This window comes from Grammomys surdaster, unplaced genomic scaffold, assembly GCF_004785775.1.
Source record: "Grammomys surdaster isolate TR1022 unplaced genomic scaffold, NIH_TR_1.0 958, whole genome shotgun sequence".
Lineage (NCBI taxonomy): Eukaryota > Metazoa > Chordata > Mammalia > Rodentia > Muridae > Grammomys > Grammomys surdaster.
In genome coordinates, this window is record NW_021605377.1 from 9,631,901 (window position 1) to 9,651,602 (window position 19,702).

Genomic DNA, 19,702 nt, shown 5'->3' on the forward strand with positions numbered 1-19,702 from the left:
ACTGGAAATTACCTAAGTGAAATTTAATTAATTTGGTTTTCTAATTGTAGATTTGAAATAGTATCAGGAAGGAGTATTTATTTTACCACATCAACTAATTCTCTGTAATAAACAGAAAGAGAGAGAAATGCCAGTTTTACATGTCAAGGGCACAGCTCGGAGGCTGGTAATGTCTACCCTGGTGGAAGATATAAATGGAAAAATTATTTTCAGCAGTTTTATCATGGAAAATTTGCTTTTAAACTCAAGTATTTTCTTTTCAAGCCTTTATATTATTTTAAAACAAATGCTACAAGACAGGGAACATACATAATGCAGTATTTGCCTTACCCGTGTGCTTTTGAGAAGACTATGAAACTACCAATTCTTCCATTTCAGGGTTGAAAAAAAAACACTACAGAACAGTTTTTTTTTTTGTTTCTCGGGCTAAGCGATATAGAAAATAACACGGGTAAGGTCTGAATTGTTCGGGGAGGGGGACCTTTAGTTCAAGCAGAGATCACAGAAGGATGGAGCAGGATTCACCTCTTTAAATGTGTGGATACAGTCAAGAAGATCCTTTTTTAAAGTAGATGCAATGACGAGCGGTTTTCTTTTGAACTGCAACACGTTCGAGAGGTTGGACCAGAATCGGCTACCTTTTACCATCTAAATACTGCACGGTCCTCTGCATGATTGTTTTTTTTTTTCCCTTTTCGTTTTTTTCTCCTTGGGAAGGAAGAGGATAGGGTGTAAGTATTATGAATTTAAGACCCACTAGCTCGCCACAGGTAGGAAAAATAAAGCAGCAAACCCAAAAGAGAAACACGAGGACTTCAAGCGCGGACCTTGCGAGGCCTGCTTGCACCAGCTAGAGGACACCGTTTGGGAGCTGCAACGGGGATCCCCGGTGTCTGTGGCCCGGCCAGCGCTCCTACAGGGCGAGTGGGCTCTGTTCCCAAAGGGGAAGGCACTTTGGCTGTCGGGCGAGTGCGTCACTGTCCCGGACAGGAGACAGGTCCGCTAGGGAGTGGGCGCCGAGCCGCTCTACCGTCCGGTGACCCGGCTTCGCCTCCGCCCCGGGGGACGACTCGAGCGGGACCCCCAGGTGAAGGGCGTCCCACTGCTGCCGCAGGCAGTCGTCCCTCTCCTGCTTCCTCACGTTGCAGGAGCCGCCCGGCCGCGCGCCCAGGCACCGGCGGTGACGGACGGAGTCACCGCCCCCTCCTCCCCCGCCGCCCCCTCCCGCGGCCCTCCCCGGCCCGACACGTCATGGAAACACAGACGTCAGAGCCCGACGGCCAATCGGAAGCCGCCGCAGGCGGGGAAGGCGGGAGGGGGAAGCGCAGGAGGGGGCGGGGGCAGCCGGGAGCCCGGCGCGCAGGGAAGGAAGAGAGGGAGGGGCGCGCGGAGGCGCGAGTCGCCCGCCCCGCACTCCAGGCCACCCTTTTCCCCACCGCGCGCTTCAAGTTCTGGTCCCCTGCAACCACCCAAGTCCCGGACGCGCGCTCGCCCGGCGGGGACGCGCTCGCCGGATCCTCCCCTTTAAACGCCCTCTCCGGGAAGCGCCAGTCCCGGTCCGAGCCGCGCTACCTCCGCTCGTGCGCGCGCGCCCGCCCGCCCTCAGGCTCCCCGCGGGCCGCGTCACGTGACCGCGCCCAGCCAAGGCGGCAGCGGCGGCCGCGCGAGCATCGGCAGCGGTGGCAGAGGCAGCGGGAGCAGCTGCGCTGCCAGCGTGGAGCGGGAGGCGTGGAGGTGTGGAGAAGAAGGGAGCGTCGGACCGGAACGGGTGAGCGCCCTCCTCCCCCTTGCCTGCTCGGGCGGTCCCCGCGGGTCACCCGGTGCAGACGGGCCCCTGCCCGGGAGCTGGCCGTAGCCCCCGTTGAGCTCCGCCGTCTGCGAACCGGTGTCCCCGGACCCCACCCCGGGTTGCACCCCGCCCGTTGTTGCTGCTGCTGCTGCTGCGGACGACGGCGCGGGGCCGGTGGAGCTGCTGAGCCGAGCGCGGCGCGCCCTGAGCGCGGCTTTGCGGAGCGGAGGAGGCGGGTCCTGCGGGGACGTGAGCGGCCACTCGGCGGCCGCCGGGCTCTGGGCGGGGGCCGGCCGGGCGCCGCCTCCTCCTCCTCCTCCGCCGCCGCCTCCTCGCGGTGCAGCGTGAGTAGGGAGCCCCGGCTGGTGGACGCTGACTCTCTGGGCTCCGCCGCCGCCTCCTTCCCGAGGTGCAGTCGCACCTCCGCGTGGCGCCCGGATCCCAGCGAGCCGGCTGCGGGCACGTCCCGCGACCCCCTCGCCGCCACCCCCGGGACCCACCCGCCTAGCCGCCTTCCTTGATTCTTCCCTCGGAAAAATGGTTCCCGCTGCGGGCGAGGTGAGTGGCGGCCGGTGGCTGCCCGCGGCGGGGGCGGCCACCTGCGGGGGAGGCCGGGTGGGGCGCGCAGGGCGCGGCGGGGGTCCTGACAGCTGGGCGCGGGGTGGAGCGCCGCGGGTCCCCGCGAAGTTGGCGGCGCAGCCGGGGGTTCGCTCCTGCTAGGAGACCGTAAAGGTGAGAAGGCTTCCTCGCCGCGCGCCTCGGCGCCGGGTCCAGCTTGGAGTCGCTGTCCCGGTGGCTTCTGGTCTACACCCGGGGCTCTCCGACTTCGCGGGGCTGCCTCTGCTGCCGCCACAGCCCATCTGAACACCGGTCGCCCCCACCCCGGCATGGTGGTGACCTTGAGGGCAGCGGTGCCCGGCACTCCCTCTCCCCGCGCCCCGGGAGGGTCACCCATTTAATCCCTGGCTTGGGCCCCCAGGAGGTACTGCCGGTGCAAGGTGAAGGCTCGTCGTCGGCTCCCCGGAGAGGGTGGTGTGATAGAGGGGTGTCAGACAGGACGGTGACTCCCGGGGAGTTGGAGAGCCGCCTGGACGCTCTCTTCAGGTCTTGAGTCTGGCCCCCCAGGATGTTCACGGTTGCTTCCGATTCATGTTTATGTACTTAGTTTAAAAGAAAAAAAAAATCTGCTCTGACCTCGGATCCCTGGAACGGGTCAGTAAGAAGGAGGGTGATATTCCTATTGCGGGGGGTGGGGGCGGAGGCGGCGGGGGGGGGCTTCTTCTCTATTTCATCTTGCAGGAGAATTTTGTGCCTTAGCTAGTTAGCGACCCCTGGGTCTGCGCCTCGGTCTCTACTCAGGTTGGTCTGTGTGCGCATTTCATTCACCAGTTTACTGCGGGACTCAGCATTGGAAGTGCTTTGCTGTTGCGGTGATAAGACCCCAAGGGGAAGCTGGGGTTGGTCTGCATGGGTAAAGGGGTCTGCAGGACCTTGCTAAGGACGCGAACCTCCTCGGTAGGCTGCTTTTTACCCTTCCTGGGGATTAGAGCGCTGCAGACAGCCACCTTTGGCTGCTATGCATGCTACTTTTCTGGGTTTATTAATAATCTAATGACTCCTGTCGGTATCGATTGCTGTTCCTGATAAATTAGTTATATGGATTTTTTTTTCATACGTGTGTAGGTATATGCATGTCTGGACTGTCCTGCTTTTCAACATGGAAGGCTTTGTTGTGTTTCACCTCCCCCACCTGAGGACAGTCTTACTTTAAAATAAGGTTCTTGCTCAGCGTAGGTGTATTTTATAATAATAAGTACTTGTAAGGGCCTGGTTTGTATAAAGCGTTCCTAGGGCATCCCTTTGGATAGTGGCCCATGCGAGTGAATGGAGAGCCTTCACTTGCCCTGCCACCAGCTTTCCCTAGGGAGACTCCCTGTCCTTGTGTGTGGCAGAGGCGGATTGGGGGAATTAAAGAGGGATTGGAAGGGGAGAGTCTGCGTTTTGTGCTTATATGTTTCATTTAGTGCCCCATCCCTTTTCTTTTTTTTCTCCTCCTGGTCAGTTCGGATTTGAAGTAAATAGAAATATTTTTTTCTTGTTGAGAGCTTTTGAAAGCTGGTGTACGAAATGGGCCTTTTAAGCCATGTTTTCAGGGAGATGTTTTAGTTTCTACCTTGCTTTGGATAAGACAGATAAATTGCTGTCATAAAGGGTGGACCTCTGTCCTGATTTTGGCTTGGGTGTAACTGCAAAGATCTTTGAAAAGTAACTGTTATTTCCTACCATATAGTCTGCAAAAGTGAGTCACATTCGGGTGAGCTGAGGACAGAGCGCCACCTTTGATCTAAAATTTTGTTATCCTCCCCACCACCTCCATCAAATGGTGAAAATGATGAGGACGCCTTGGTAAGGCAGTTGTCCTCACCGACGTGCCCCTTTTAGAAGTAAGGGAGGGATTTGCCTTCATTTTTCTGTATTCTATAATTTCTAGACCTTGAAAGGAATTTCAGCAACTGTATGGGAAACTCTGGTGTTTTGTTTTTAGTTGAAGCTTGAGACCTTACATACCATTCTGAGATGAGGTGAGGAACTAATTTTGTCTCATGTTGATAATAAAATAAGAGGATATTGATGGTCTGGACCGACCAAGGGGAGGAAGGTAATGCGGCAGTGCTGTCAACGTTGTTTAGCCATTCTAGCAAATTCCAGTGCCTTACCAGCATGGCAGTCCTTGGACTTTTTTTTTTTTTTTTTCAACTGCCGAGCTATGAACAGGTTCTACAATAAACACTGAAAATTAAGTAAAATTATTTTTCTGGCCTGAATACAACATAGTAATTTTTTTTCATTCGACCGTCTCCCATTTGCCTGCCTTCCGTAGTCTCACTTGAGGGCTTATCATAACGTGCTTTAAGCTAATCACGAATGAGCACTTCGAGAAGGGGTCCATAGATTCAAAGTTGAATCGAAACCATGTTGGAAAATGGGGCTTCTGCACACGGTTCCTCTCAGATGCATCTCATATTAAAAATAAATGGGATTTTTCAGGCTTGCACCAGAAAGATGCTGTAGTGACAGCTAAGCTGATGAGATTTCCCTGCTCTCTCTGCAATGCTCTCCTCCCTCCTTCTCACATCCACATTTTAAGGTACACTATCTCTTTAGGCAGAGGGTAATTTCTTATTGTCATCCATAAAACACAAAAGAAAAAGATGTAGCTTTTAAGTAATGGGTAAAGTAACATGGATGTTACCTAATACGGGTTTTAATTACAGACCACAAGCTGTTATTGCTGTTCTATCTGCATTTAAATTATAATTCAACATTCGAGTTCTTCTGACTACCGTAAAGCATCAGATGTTGAGCTGTAGATAAGTATTAAGCTATAATTAAACAAAAAATCCGTTTGAGATGATAGATTATTTATGCCTTCACTGCTACAAGGCCTCCTTAAAGCCATGGAAATGGCCCTAGGTTAAAGGACATTTGAAGCCATTAAGTTGATGCATGCAGAATAATTAATACATTGTTAAATGTATTTTGATAAAATCCTTTATTTGGGGATTCAGTTGACTGATTTCCTTGGGCAAACATCTTAAGTTTGTTTTAAATGAAAGAATCTTTTATTTTGAAATGAGTTTTAAAAGGATTTGTCTCTTAGTAAAACTTTTTATAATGTTGAAGATCAAAAAGCATTTGACAATTTTCCTTGTAGTTTATGCATACAAGGTTAGAGCTGCTATAGAAATTTATAATTAATATGGAAAACAGGCTAAGGATCAGGAAGCAGAGACTTAAAACCAGTTTCTGCATCTCATGTAAGAATATTTTCTTCATCAGTTGGAATGGAAAATTATGTTCTAGTAAATGTCTTATAGAAAGATGGTATTAATAGCTTATGTGGGGCTCTGCAGACTCTGAGGTAACATTACAAGGAAAATGATATACAAGGAACATTTTCAAAAAGAAGTAACAATTTCCTAGCTTTTAAAAATGGTACTTATGCATGCACACCAAATACACTGTTTTATTAAAAAAATTTTTATAGAAATTGCCAATGAAAATGGAATGGCATTTAACTGAGCATTTTGACAACTCACAGCCTATCTCTCGTTAATATCACCATACTAGGAATAAGTCTTATTAATGGACACGTTAGCTAAATGAATGGAATCTTTTTTTTTTTAACACCAGATTCTTAGTATGTAGCCCTGGCTGGGCTGGAACTCACTTCACTATGTAGACCAGGTTAGCCCTGAACTCATAAAGACCCACCTGCTTTCTCTTCTTGCATGTTAAATCGAATTCTTACATTTAATATTTGTAGCATAGGAGATACACAGCACTACCTAATATTTAATAGGATCTGAAAAATTGACCCTGGTTGTGTATATGACATGGATTTTTTTTTTCTCCTGATACTCTGTTGTATAGCAGATACCTAATAGCTTTTCAAGTTGTACTCTTGTTAGCACTTTATAACAGTGACTTAGAAATAAATACTCACACTAAGCACTTGGGAGGCAGAGACAGGTGGATTTCTGAGTTCGAGGACAGTCTGGTCTACAGAGTGAGTTCCAGGACAGCCAGGGCTACACAGAGAAACCCTGTCTCGAAAAACCAAAAAAAGAAAAGAAATACTCACACTTATTCAGTGTAGTTTTTAATATAACCGTGTGGCTTGATTCTCAGAACAAGTAGTTTCTCAAAGTGAGTTACATGACAGTTGGACCTTTCTCCCTCTGGTAGTCAAGGTGATCTATCTAGGTCCAGTGTCACATATCTGACAGATAAATCAGCCAAACCTGGACTCTAGGTTATCCAGAGGTCCCCTTAGCTGTGCTCATCGCTGATCTCACTAAATGTGTTTACGCTTATGGACGTATATGAGACGTCAGTTTCTGATCAGTGTAAATTTAATAATATATTAAAAGTAAGTTGCTTAGGCTTTGCTTTGTAGTTTATTGCTTATGCTCCGAGTGATACCAACAATTCATACCTACCCTGATTTGCTTCACAGCAAGGGAGTGACATGAACATATGTAAAATACTATAGTTAAATTTATAAATTTTTAAATCTTGTTTTCAGTGAGATTTTTTTTGCAATAATTTATTTAAAAATAAAATATGCTAGGGCAAAAAAAAAAAAAGTTCCTTCTTTCAACTCCTGTAATTAAGCACTTGCTTTTTCTGACACAAGTATGTTATCTAGATTTTTCTCAAATGTTAATTTGTTAAGCAGTGGAATTTAGACATTTAAATAGGTCCCCAGTGAGGAGATTTTAATTCATAAAATCCAAAACCTTGTTACAAATCTCACACAAAAAAAGTGGTAATTCTCTACTGTTAGTGCAATTACCTGGGGCAGCACAGGTCTCTTGGCCTTACCCCTGCAATTCTGATTCGGCAGATTTGAGGTGGGGCCTACCAGTCTCCATTTTGAAAAAGAATGCTACTGACTTTATAAGCTGGATGAAGTTGTAAACGTTAATAAAAACTTTTATTATTCAGGAGGAAATCATTGATCTATTTTGAACACGGTCAAATTTGTATTCCTAAATGGTCTTGACTGTTGTAGAAAAATTTGACTTGTTGTGTTGGGTAGTTTTTGTGACAGTTGTAGCGCCTGATAGGTGGCACACACTCCTGTGTGTGCTGAGTCGTCTCTCAGAAGCCTGTCTGTGGTTACTTGGTGAGCACTGTAGACCCTCAGACACATTCTTTCTTAGTTCTGCATCTAAGTGTCCACTGTCTTCAAAGGAATTAAACACAGGCTTCTTGTCCTAAGGGTAATTCATATTGTTTTGTTTTCTTTTTCTTTTTTTGTGAGAGGGGGAAAAGTCTTTCTAATAAATAGCCATAAACTAGTAGGTAAATAGTGACCCTTTTAAATTTCATTTAGCAAACAGCTACTTCAAAAATAGCATGTTAGTGCTGATGGTCTTTCAAGAATATTAATGATACCACATTGATAATTTACCAGCTGCACACCAAAACAAGTCAGTGCTGCTCCTCTTGCCCGTTAATAATTTGTATAGCTAGGTAATCTGCAGTAAGGTCCATTCCATCTGGCTCTTAGTGTAGCCTTAACTGTTACGAACCGCATATGAGCTAACTGTACCCTGTTCAGAATCAGTCTTAAAATGCAGTTGTTTTTGTTTCATATATATCAATGTAATAGTTTGTACATACATTAGAATGAAAGTCGTTTCAAAGCCCATCTCAAGACTACTGGGCTTGTTTTTATTTTGAAGACTTAGGCTTATTGGCTGAGCCTTAGGGAACAGTTAGGAGTCGTGGGGTATAATTTACTAATGATCATGGAAATCTAATTTATTATTTTTGGCAAAGTGAGAAGATTTTTCCCTATATTCTCTTAAAGCTGTTGTCTTTTAATTTTCCAAAACAATGTTAACTAAATAGTGTATGATGTTTTAAATTACTTCTTTGGTAGGAAAATTACTTGCTATTTGTAAATATAGTAAGCCCTAGCATTGTGGTTTCTAACAGTCGGGGATTCTGGTTTTGTATTAATGTTACTGTCACCTGGGCCTCTAGAGACAAGGAGCATACTTTTGAATGGACCACTGCTTGCTCTGCTTGCTTACACTGTGAAATCTGAGATTATTCTCTTCACCGAAAACTGGTACGACTGCTGGACAGGCCTGATAAACTGAAGAATGAAATGGATGTTTTCTGAAAACTAGATCCTAGAAAGGATTTGACTGTTTACCTCAAAAGGAGCTTTTACAGCAATTGTATTGTTACCAGCATAGATCTGTCCTGTTTATTAACCCAAAATGTTCTCTTGTGAGGACTTTTAAGCTAATCTTGTTCTCAAAATGCTCAATTCCTGTCCTTTGATTTACCTTGCATATTTGTGCTCAGATTTAGCAGGTGTTTTTGTTGTTGATGTTTGTTTTCTTCAACCTTACCTGTTGTCATTTCTTCACTAAAACATTTAGTGGTTCTCCTTTTTTTTTTTTTTTTTTTAAATCATATCCAACAAGGTTCTGGAGCACTTGGATCCAGTGAATAATCCAGTGTTTTCTAAAGTGTGTTGGAAAGCACTGGCTCTTAGGGACATTAAGGGTTTGATGTGAGGAAGAGGGCAGAACTGAAATCTAACATGTACTGTTGATGCAGTTTCTCCGTTTGGGATTTCACCATGTCTGTAATGTGAGAGTACAGATAGAGCTTATCCAGATGTGTTCACGGTTTTGCCTTTATTTCACAGACTACCTTAGTGGAGCGTCTGTCTCATCTGCTCCGCACCAGGGTCACTAATTTGTACTTTTAGGGGAGGTGTTATTCACACATACAACTTGAAACGAATGGTGCTTTCTGGAACTGAGAGCCATGCTGTATACATAGCACTGTTGACCGCCCACTGGAGACAGTATAGTCTGGCTATTGACCTATTTCCTTTGTTGTGACTTCATACATGTATCCTCTAACCCAAGAAAACTCTGGGTCTCCTGGTCTAAGTATGCCTGTTAGTCAAAGCTCAGCAGCTGTTCAATCTTCCTAGTCTTCTTATTACTCTGCCTGTCTGAGTTCCTCTATGTTTCTATTCTTGCCTATACAGCTTCTTGTTGCTGTTTGTAAGATTTATTTATTTATTTGTTTATTTTACTTAGATGTATCTGTGTGTGCTTGCATAAGTTTATGTGTTGCATGTGTGTGCAGGTGCCCGTGGAGACCAGGGGAGCAGTTGGGTCTCTTTGAACTGTAGTTACAGGCAGTTGTGAGCCACCTGATACTGGTACTGTGAATGGAGCTCAGGTCTTTTGGGAGAGCGGCAAGTGGTCTCGACTACAGAGCCAGTCTCTCCAGCCCCAAGTCACACACATCGGATGTTCTATGTCCTCTTTCTGTAAAAGAGACAACCTGGAGAAATATTGCATCAAGGAACAGCAGAGAGGATGACTTGTAGACCACAGATGCTCGCTCCACCAGTACTTTCTGCATATCGGTTTAAGAGTTAGACACTTTTGTTAAGGTATCAATAACAGAGAAGCTTGGAAAGGAAGAGAATTTCTAAAGCTTGTTTTGTCTGACTTTTTAACCCTGCGCCTGTTGCTTCACAGGGTAGTCTATCTATCCTTTTCATTGAATAGCTCTAGGACAGTAGAATTTAGTTTCTATATGGGAAGTAGCTTCCATTTGTAAACAGTGCGGTATATTCATCCTTATTAGATTTTATTCTGACTCCAAAAATAATCGCAGTTGAACTTTATATTTTTAATCAAAATAACATATGAAACTCAACTATCAAAGAATTAATTAAAATTTAAAAAAGAGAAAGAACAAGTCATTGCGGGGAAGTATGTATTTTTAAATAACTAATTTCATTTTGGGCATATGCCCTCTTAGACTTTGAACTAATATTGAGATGTGCTTCCTGGGTCTGTCTATAATCCATTGGCATATTGCACAGTGGACAAGGTCATAATTTGAAGCAAGTATTATGGGTTGTAATTTAATCGCATTTTCTTGCAGTTCCTGTGTGTTGATACGAATGGTTGTGGAGCTGGAATGGATCTCAGGTCTGACTGTTTGGGGAAGGGTTTTTGAGAGTGACTTAGTCTGTGACCTAGTGCTCAATCACTGCAGGCCATCAGGAGGAAGTATAAGGATACAGTCTGTTAAAGTTTAAAAGTATGGTACTGTTATTTTTCTACCTGTCTTCCCATCAAGAAAGACCACATCTCTCATGTCTACTGAATACTCATTTCATACACAACATATTAATTTCAAACATCAAGTAACTGTATAAATTTGCCATTGTAGTAAAATCATCACTCTCAAAATACTTGGAAAAAAAAACTTCTAGAAATGAACCCATTTTACAGTAATTAGCACACTGTGCTATTGTTTATTTAGCTATTTCAAATTTTATACATATAATTTTTGAACCATTTTTAAGGGCTCATATTTTAAGTGTTTATTTTTTTATTTAAAACCTTTTTGGACATTATTTTATGAGGATCCAATTTATCATGATTATATTTATGCCAGTCCCTTTTTCCTCTCCTTTACCCACTTCCTTTCCTTCTGATTCTCTTCTTCCTAATTGGTCTGTCCATGGCTACAGAAAACCTTTAGCAACCACGAACAGTCAGTAGCTTCTCAGGAAGGAATGGTACCTCCTGGATACCTCTTTTGAAGGGCCAAATCTTGTGCCCTGTTTTCATGATAGTAGTGTTTTATGGAATTCCTTCCCATGCTTTCTTGAAATGTTCTTTGATGTGTGTGTGTGTGTGTGTGTGTGTGTCACAGACACTTTAAGAGTTCAACACTCAACAGTTCCTCATTCTCAGCATTTCACTAGATAGAAATCTGCATGAACCATCACCCTCTGCAACAAGGAGGGTCTTTGCAGCAGGCTGAGTGCCACACTGCTTCACAGATATAATGATAAACCTTTAGGGAACCAACGGTAGTATGTTCCCTACATGGGCCTTTGACTCCTCAGCCAGGCTTTTGAGTACCAGGTATGCCTTCATAGGGGGCAGGCCTCCCTCCAGTTCAATCCCAGAACAGTTGCTTATCTCCAGAGTTCTGCCACGATTGGACCAGCAGGCTTAGCTTGCTTGGCTGGTCAGTATTGTAGCACACATGGTCTATAGCTAAGTAAGACTTGACCACGGATGTGTTTCCTGACCTGGGTATATACTTAGACTTTTATAAGGTACTAGAGAAACTATTGGAACTTGGTCCCGCTTTAACTTTACCGTTGTAATTGTAATGCAACTGTTGGTCAATGAGATGCAGGGGCACAGTTTTGTTAGTGGAAAATAAAAGGGGTTTGAAAGCAAGGATTAGCAAAAGAAAATGGATTAAAGCAGTAAATCTTGATCTTCCTGTACCAGAATACACACAGGCGCACATACACTGTGCAGCCTGGCAGTGCCTATTGATATAAAATATAGATCTATAGAATTCTATCCCTTCCCAATTCAAAGTCAACTGAGTCATGTTGTAATTACTTTTTTGATGTTGTTGTTCTTTTAAAAAAGTGACTCATGAACTTCAGGTACTTTGTATACTCAAAACAACTAAAATCATGAGAGGGAAGTACTGAGGGGAAGGGTGCCAGTGTATACAGAGAGGACAGGAAAGGAGGATGGCCAGCTAGTGAAACAGCCAAGATGCTGGGCATGAGGAGGAAAAGGAGCTCTCCCAGCATCAACCCCCAGGTCAGGTGTTAGAAACAGGAGAGCAGCCAGTCCCCTCCACATGCTGTGGACGGACAGATACACAGCAACCTTTGGGATGTGCTGCCTTGGGATTTGAATGGCAGTCTTTTTATATGTACGGAACCCTGGGCCCTGCCTCCTGACTTCTCTGTCACTCACTTTGCCCTCTTGCTGAAGCGTTCTCGGTGTACTGTCAGTGATACTTCATGGACTCCATGTTTCAGTTCTGTCCTGTCTTTGCCACTGAAAACTTTAATGACAGTTAGTAAAGGAAACATTTAAGTGTCTTTGTCATTTCCCAGAAATGTGTAAAGAGGCAAGTATTTTTAATTTTTAATATTTTCTCTTAAGTTTAGATTTCAGAAACCTTTATTAAACTTAGCATAGCCTCATTCTTTCCAACCTTTCATTTTTAAGTTTTGTTGACTCTGCTTTTTTTTTTTTTTTTTTTTTTGATTTTTCAATTGACCCAAATGCTGTTTGGTTCCTGAAGATAAATACATTCATTGAAAACCTAAGTTGTCTTAAAGTTTTTCATCAGAAGTTTTTATGTAACGAGCATTAGCTCTGCTCCCTGACATGTGTACACTAAAACTGTAAATAGCAAGTTCCTTATAAATTCAGAGAAAAGAAATCCATACCAAAGTGTCAGAAAGAACCGCAATAGCCACACAACAGAATCCAAGATTGTCACTTTAAACATGATTTTTACTGCATATATTATACCATAATAAAGCAGTAAGAAAACTTTTACATCATGGTTAAAAAAAAATACAAACAAGTTAGTCAAAGGTACGTACATCCGTGTGTGGCTTTCTAACTAGGTTTCACTGTAGAAGAGCCGGCAAAGACTTTTTTTTTGAACACAGACAAATTAGATTCATCAAGATTTTCTCCCCTCTGAGCCCAGGACACTGACAGCTGAATGAGAGGTGGTCCCTCATCACTCAAAAAGCTGAACTCTAACCAGTGATGGCAAAGCCTCGTCATTTCGGAAGTCCTCAGATGCTCTTGGTGTAGCTCTGTGACATCTTCCTCATCTGTCCAGATTAGGAAGCCTGTCTTCTGTCATCTGGGGGAGCTGAATGCACTGAGAGCCACAGCTGCAAACCAAGACACCACAGTCGTAGTGAGAACATGCAGATACTAGCCACCTGTCATTGAGCTGTTAGTGTGCTGGCCAAGAGAACGACCTGAAAATCCTGGTTTGTGTGTGAAGAAAGAAAGGAAGGAAAGAAGGAAGGAAGAAAGAAAAGGAGTCTTTGTGAGATCTTCTACAGTGAAATCTGTAGTTAGAAAGGCACATATTGATGTCTATACCTTTGATTTTTCCCTTGCCTTACTTTTTTATATAAGATATTTTTAATGTATTACTTTATTAAGGTATCATATGTTCAATAGACATCATGTTGTTTAAAGTGAAATCCTAGGTTCTGATTTATAGCTATCTCAATTAATCCACAGTCAGTTTTTAAGCATAGTCATCTCCCATAAAATGTCTTTCTGTCTCTATACCACCACCCTTCCCAGCAGCCCGCTGCTGCTTTCCTCAGGTAATCACCGATGAACTTGACATTTCTACAAGTATATGTGCTTAAAACCATACAATAGATGCTCTTTTGTAGTCTGGCTTTCATTTGATCTAAGTATTTTGAACTTCATCCCTGTCGTTGTTTTTGTTGCTGATGAGGATGTCATTGTATAGCTGTAACACAGTTTGTTAATGGGGAATTGTGGACGTTTTGGTTCACGTAAAGCATAGTTTGTTATTTTTGAGTTATATTATCTCTTTATTGCTTAGATCAAAGAGTGTTAGGAGCGGTTTGTGTTTTTGCTGAGGGTTGGAGAAAAGTATTGGTGAAAGGAATATATGAAAAACCCCAAACTGGCAAAGTAGGGAGGCCCGCACGGTCAGACGTATGTGTAGAGATGAGCGTGGGTCTATGTTAATCACCTTACTGTCGTTGTGATAATACACTCCAGATAAGTCAACTTGAAGGAGGAAAAGCTGATTTGGGCCCATGATTTCAGATTTGGGTCTGCGATTGCCCTGGCTCAGTGCTCTGGGCCTGTGGTAAGGCACACTGTGGCAGAAGCATCTGGTAGATAGGGGACTTGATAACCTCAGGGCAGTCCAGAAGCAGGGAAGGAATGGGCAGCCTCCAGTATCGCCTTCAAGGGCACCCCTCTGTGACCTACTTCCTTCCAATATGATGTCCACTGCCTCATGGTAGCATTCCAGGTCGGTAATCAGCCTTTAATACACGCAGTTAGAGGGATGGGAAAAGTGGAGGGCAGATTAGAAAACACAGTAAGTTCCAAAACGAATAGCTAATAGATTAGAAAGTATAATTTGTAGGTCCCTCGGAGTAGGGACCGTCAGAGGACAACTAGGGGGATTATTGATATTTCAAAGGAAAAGTATTGTGGATCTTTGCTCTAAAGAAACTTATACATATAGAGTTGATTTAAATGATAAATACATTTAAATGTGTAGATAGCCCAGATATGTTACCTGTTCCTGAATCTGCAGTTTCTGGTGCCTTAGATACAGATGTCATGCTACTTTGGGCAAAATAGCTTGCTTCTACAGAAGCATGAAGGACTAAAGCAGATGTAACTGAACATGCCTTCTGCAGAGATATTCTGTTAACAACTTACAGGTTTTTTTCTCCATCCTTGATTTCTCCTTTAAGCCCATCAGACTTGAAGTTCTTAAGTCCTTTATCGGAGGAACAGTGAATTGCCATCTGCAACACTGTAGCAGTGTTTTAGAGCTTTTTTTCATGACACCTGAGTAATTCTAATTACTTTGACCACGTAAAGGAAAGTCATTGAATTAAATGAATCATCATATACCAGCTTTAAAAAAAAAAAGATTTGTTTGTTTATTTTATGTATATGAATACAGTATTGCCCTCTTAAGACACTACAGAAGAGGAAGGACATCAGACCCCATTGCATGTGGGTTGCTGAGAATTGAACTCAGGACTTCTGGAAGAGCAGTCAGTGCTCTTAACCACTGAGCTGTCTCCTCCCTCCCCTCCGCCCCCCTGTCTACCAGCTTTTTACTTGTAACATCCTGATCTAAGACAGTGGCTTCTGTGGAGTTTGGTGTAATCCTCTATACAGGAAATGATGAGAAGGGTTTGTAGCTGTTCTTCAAGACTGTTCTCGGGGCTGGGGAGATGAATGGGTGAGTAAAGTGTTCGGCACATACGTGTGGAGACAGGAATTCAGATCTGGAGTATCCACTAAATGCCAGGTGGGCATGGAGGCTCACTTCCAGTCCCGACCTTGAGAGCCAGTGACAGGGAACAAGCTGGCTAGCTAGAGTAGCTGAGTCAGTGAACTGTGAGAGAGCCTGCCCACACATGGAGAGCATGAGGAAGACACCTTGATGCCATCCTCTGTCTCCACATGCTTGTGCGAGCACACAGGTTTGTTTACACCTCTACACATAGGAAAATGCACATACGTCACACACAATTATCTGCAAATACAGTGGCTTATTAACCTTTCTTACCTAAAAGTATAAAAGCACTAATAATAGAATGCTTGGAAGATACAGAATGATGTAAACCTCGGAGAAAATCAGGCTGGAGAGATGGCTCAGTGGTTAAGAGCACTGACTGTTCTTCAGGAGAGCCTGGTTTGATTCCCGGTACCCACAAGGTGGTTCCAAACCTGCTGCAACTCTAATTCTAGGGGATTCGACCCCATTTTTTGCCCTCCACAGTCACCAACAATACACGTGGTCCGAGGACTACATGCAAACAGAATCATCTATAAAGATCAAATTTTTATAAGAAAATCACTCACTATATCTGATAATAATTAGCTTTAACATGTAATTATTTTGATGTTTGAATTGTATATGCTTTAACATCCTGGAAGTAATATAAAGTGTGATTGTATGGTTTTAAGAAGCTTAAGATGACTTTCTAAATTTCCTTTTTAATGTGATGTAAATTAGAATGATCTGTCCTGTGACTAGTCCCATGTACGGAATGTTTTGATTTTCCTCTTTGTTAAATAATCTCTCATTGTACATCCTTATATTTTGGATGCTTATCTCTACTTATGACTGTGCACTTTATAATTACTAAATTTAAAGTAATATGGTGGTTTGTGTGACCCATTACAGTCTCTTCCAGCTTCCTAGAGTCATGTTTTTGGAATGGTCTTTTCTTGTTCCGTATATAGTGTTTCCTGTCTATTTACATGTCTTTCCACTACTTTCTCAAACTCCCATAGCACCTTTTAAAATTGTATTCTTGTTTGACGCTTTCAGGAGCTGTTCAGCCTGAGAGTAGAGGGTACTAATTTTTCTATCGTTTGCCCTTGGCATGGTGCCTGTTTATACCTGTGAGGTTGATGTTAAATGAGCATCTTGTCTCTAGTGTTGAGCTTGTATCCATCGCCTTCTGATTCATGTAAAATACTTGCTTGAGCCTGGAGAGATGGCTCTGCTCCACTATGAAGAGCACTGGCTTCTCTTGCAGAGGGACCTGGGTTTCATCCCAAGGAGCTACACAGTGGCTCACAAATGCCAGTAACTCCCAATTCCAGGGAATCAGATTTCTTTTTCTGGGCTTTTCAGATACCAGACATACACATGCTGCACAGACATACATGCAGGCACTCGTAAACATAAAACAAAAATAAAATACTTGTTACATTCTTAGAAGCAGTAGTATGCTTGGAATGAGAATTTATCAACAGCTCCTGTTTCTTTTCTAACTTCAAGAAGACTGATGTGCCAGCTGAATGACACAGCTGAGAAGTACTTTGTTACAGCTGTTGCATGCTGTATACATTTTATTCTTTCTGTAAGGAGAATTTACTACCTGTGTAAATAGAAAAAAACGCTGCAGAGAGTAGGAAGAGAAGACTTAGGGATACCCAGGTAACTGAATTCAGAATGCCACCATTTTAATAAAATGATCCAAAACAGAATGATGTGGTTTGTTCTTGTTCTTTAGAAGAGAAAACTACAAACATTCTAACATCTAAACTTTTATGGACAAATCTATGTGCAACTAATAATACAAAACTACATTGTAGGTAAAATAAAATTGTGGAGACTTGCCAAGGTATTTTAGTAGATTTTCCTGTGATATTTTCTGAATTTTTCTCAAACTTCAGATTTTGAGTGGAAGACAGATTTTTTTTTTTAATTAAATATCTGTATTTTATTTTCTAATGTGGAGACAGATCAGGAGTTCAAAACCAGACTGGCTTACATGACACTCCATTTTAAGAAAAAAAGCAAAAGAAAAGAAAGGGGGGGACAGATGTGGGCAGAGTGATGGTGTGTGTGTGTGCGCGCGCGCGTGCACGCCTGCTGTTTTGCTAGAAGTCTCGATGGGGACAGAGTGCACACTGGCCACTCCTCTGCTTCCTTTTCTGTGACGGTGTTTATCAGATGGTGCCTGCTTCCAAGCACCAATTTCTGAGTGTGCACCTGACCCCTTCCTTGACTCTTCTCTACAATGAAGGGCTATGGCATTTCTCACTGCTTCTTTTCCCTACAAAGGAGAGACCCCAGAATGTGCTTTCAGACCTAGGGACTTGTGCTGCCACCGTTTCCGTTTTTTAAAAGTTACTGCTGAGGGGGCTGGAAAGATGGCTGAGTGGTTAATAGCACTGGTTGCTCTTTCAGAGGTCCTGAGTTCAGTTCCTAGCAACCAAATGATGGCACACAACCATCTGTAATGGGATCCGATGTCCTCTTCCGGTGTATCTGAAGAGAGCGACAGTGTACTCATATTTTCCTAAGTGGCACTGAGCATTGCTTGTATTTTCACATAGAGCCAAGGGCTGGTGAGTTAGGCTGTCCATTCGGTTATATCATCTTGGACTTGCCCCTGCCTCCTTTCCTGATACATACTAAATCATGTAGCCATAGATTCAAATTGCTTAGTTCCCAAGAGAGACGCTGTCTGGTGAAGATATTTGTCCTGAAATGAGGGAAAACTGTTGATGACGTTCTTTGGCTCCTACAGTATACTTACTATCAGCTGCTAGACTCAGAAAGTGTATACCCCAGAGTTAGGTTTTAGGGTTCTTAAGAGATGTTTATTTAACTGAAAACTGCAAATATATACAGGAAGCAGGAGGCCACCATTGAAAACCAGAGGTAATATTGGAATTGTGAGCGTTTGGGTTTAGATGGCAGCTACAGAGTAGACTGCGTTGGAAGTGTGTACTTGGGAGTTCGGAACAAGCAGGGTGCTTTCTTATTTGTTTTCTTTTATTCTGTTGTAAGCGAGGTCACTTTAAGAGAAAAATATAGTTAAAAAGGATGTACAAAAATGTGCTTTATATGTTAAACTCAATACATACCAGGATTGACTGGGCGTGGTGACACTCTTTATGAGTTTGAGGCCAGCCTGGTCTACATAGCAAGTTGTAGGCCACCACTACTACACAGAGAATCCCTTTCTCAACAGTCATGAGGTGTTCTTTGGTGGACTGGTTGCTTCCTGGAATGAGAAAGAATAAAAACTTCATGGGGCTAGAGGAAAGGTTAAGGGCTGTTGGGTATCTTCTAAGCTAGCCCAAGGCTATTGTTCATCCAACTTCCTGAACCATGTAAAACAAAGTACAAAACCAGGAAATTGGCAGAGAAGCATTTTAAGAAGCCAAAAGTCCCTGTGTCAAACTCTCTTCAGTTTAGGTGTTTACATGATGTGTTTACCCATACTTTAGATTCATTCCTGTACAGTTTTTTACTACTAGTCTTCTAATATATTGCCAATGACAGAACAGATGTGAGAAGCAAAATTGTTTGGAGGCAAGCACAAGGATTGTGGTTTTCAGAATCGAAATTTGACATCTTGATGGCGTAAGATGACATTTTTGAATTGATCAGATTTAACAATAGTGGACAGTTGGTTGAAAAACATTGGCTCTTTGCTGTTCTCCGTATCTGGAAAACCTTCACATGGAATTAATATCATTTAGGACCCTGAAATCCTTCTTCACGAAACCTACACTTCTCAAAGAGTAGGTGCTTCTCTCTAATTAATGGTCATCCAGTTGGAGCCTACTGTGTGGTCCCAGCTCTACTGGCAGGCATCAGCCAGGGATACTGGAAGACCTTGCTGATTCCAGAGGTCCACAGCAGCTGTTCAGTGTTCCTGCCCTTGTACGGCACTCTCCTCGTCACTAAGTCCCTCATGTTACAGAATACTCCTCCTGTTCAAGGCCTACTTTTAAAGACCAGGCTTGGCTGAGGCACTACCCAGCCACCCTGCACACTTTGTTTTTCTATCTTTCCCATGCCTGTGTGGCACGTATTTCCTATGGTTAGTGTCCTTGTCTCTGAACTTTCAGGACATAAAGGATGAATTTGGTACTAGTTGTAAGCAAGTGAGAAGTACGCACACAGATTATCATGTCCTGATTGTCTAGAGACCGTTCTTTTCTCATAAAAATTGTTATTATTACTGGAATATCATCCTTTCTTTTTAATATAGAGAAATTCAAGTTCAAGCCTTTTTCAGTTTCAAGTCCCATGAGTCATGCTGGTCTTGGATTGAGAATGGCATCTCAGCAGCGTGTTACTTTTATAACCTGTGCTCTGTAGTCTTAACTTCCTCTACCACCACCACAGTGGGCATATAACTACAGCTTGGCAGATTTGTTTGTAGTTTGTATTTCATTATTTACTTAATTTTTAATTTATTTAAGTGTATGAGAGAGT

The 19,702-nt window shown here is 43.1% G+C and overlaps 1 protein-coding gene across 3 annotated transcripts in view; it reads left to right on the top strand.

Annotated features, from left to right (window-relative positions):
* The first annotated feature begins 1,616 nt into the window (after nucleotides 1–1,616).
* Atp2b1 (ATPase plasma membrane Ca2+ transporting 1) overlaps nucleotides 1,617–19,702 on the top strand; it is a 105,978-nt gene continuing 87,892 nt past the window's right edge. Inside the window, exon 1 of one of the 3 annotated variants that reach the window (XM_028783081.1) lies at nucleotides 1,617–1,768. The gene's annotated coding sequence lies outside the window, so the exon portion shown is untranslated. Of the gene's footprint in view, nucleotides 1,769–2,128; nucleotides 2,348–19,702 lie in introns of those variants that run through there. The other 2 variants (XM_028783080.1, XM_028783083.1) reach the window with 2 other exon arrangements.